The sequence below is a fragment of the Propithecus coquereli genome, unplaced genomic scaffold (assembly GCF_000956105.1).
Source record: "Propithecus coquereli isolate 6110/MARCELLA unplaced genomic scaffold, Pcoq_1.0 Scaffold56, whole genome shotgun sequence".
In the NCBI taxonomy this organism is placed as follows: Eukaryota; Metazoa; Chordata; class Mammalia; order Primates; family Indriidae; genus Propithecus; species Propithecus coquereli.
Window position 1 is genome coordinate 1,651,983 of NW_012151507.1, and position 1,155 is coordinate 1,653,137.

A 1,155-nucleotide genomic window follows, 5' to 3' on the forward strand; every position below is an offset into this window, starting at 1 on the left:
GGTGATCCTATCTATAACTTTAGTTGTCTAATCACTTCATAATGTCATCTAGTAGGGCTGATGTGTTGAAATGAGCTTTTATTATTCATCACTTCCTTCAACAACTGTATTCTGAGTACTCACTATATGCCCACACTAGGTACTACAACAGTAAGCAAGTGAGACAAAATTCCTGCCCTCATGGAGCTTATATTTGAGTGGGGAGAAATGATAAAAAATCAATATGGGCTGGGCGCGGTGGCTCATGCCTGTAATCCTAGCACTCAGGGAGGCCAAGGCGGGAGGACCACTTTAGGTCAGGAGTTCGAGACCAGCCTCAACAAGAGGGAGACCCCCATCTCTACTAAAAATAGAAAGAAATTAGCCAGACAACTAAAAATAGAAAAAATTAGCCGGGCATGGTGGTGCAGGCCTGTAGTCTCAGCCACTCGGAGGCTGAGGCAGGAGGATGACTTGAGCCCAGGGGTTTGAGGTTACTGTGAGCTAGGCTGACGCCATGGCACTGGTACCATAGCCCAGGTGACAGAGCCAGACTCTGTCTCAAAAAAAAAAAAAACAAAACAATATGGACTCCATTTTAGATAGCGATAGATGATAAAAAAAAATTGAACAAAGCTGATAAGGAAACAAAATGTATGGAGTAGGGGCGAGGCTTAGAAGTTTGAATAGGGCGATCAGGGAAAGAGTCACTGAGAAGGTGTCTTTTGAGAAAAGACTTGAAGGAAGGGAAGGAGGCAGCCAAGCAGACATCTGGGGAAGAGCATTCTAGGTATAAGGAGGCAGCATATCTAGGTTGTTTCAAGGACAGTGAGGAGACCAGAGTGGTTTAAGAGAAGTAAGTAAGACGTAGGGAAACAGGCTCTGAGTTCAGGGAGGAAATAGGAGACCAGGCTGTGCAGGGTCTTATAGATCCCTGGCTTTTCTCTGGGTGAGATGAAAGTTTTGGATAGAAGAGTGGTATAATCACTCCCTTAGATTATTAAGAGTACCATATTAAATTTTTGAAATCCGTATGTCAGTAGATTGTATTATTATTAATTTCATTAATACTTCAGGATACCACAAGTTTGTCACAAAATATTGATATTTAAAAGATGTGTTAGGTTGGAGAACCATTCCTCCACGTGGCAGGTCTGTAGCGGGGGCCAGAATTCT

General features: G+C 43.0%; 1 protein-coding gene across 1 annotated transcript in view; it reads right to left on the reverse strand.

Annotated features, from left to right (window-relative positions):
• GPR161 (G protein-coupled receptor 161) overlaps positions 1–1,155 on the reverse strand; it is a 43,303-nt gene that overhangs the window by 41,830 nt on the left and 318 nt on the right. The window lies entirely within an intron of this gene.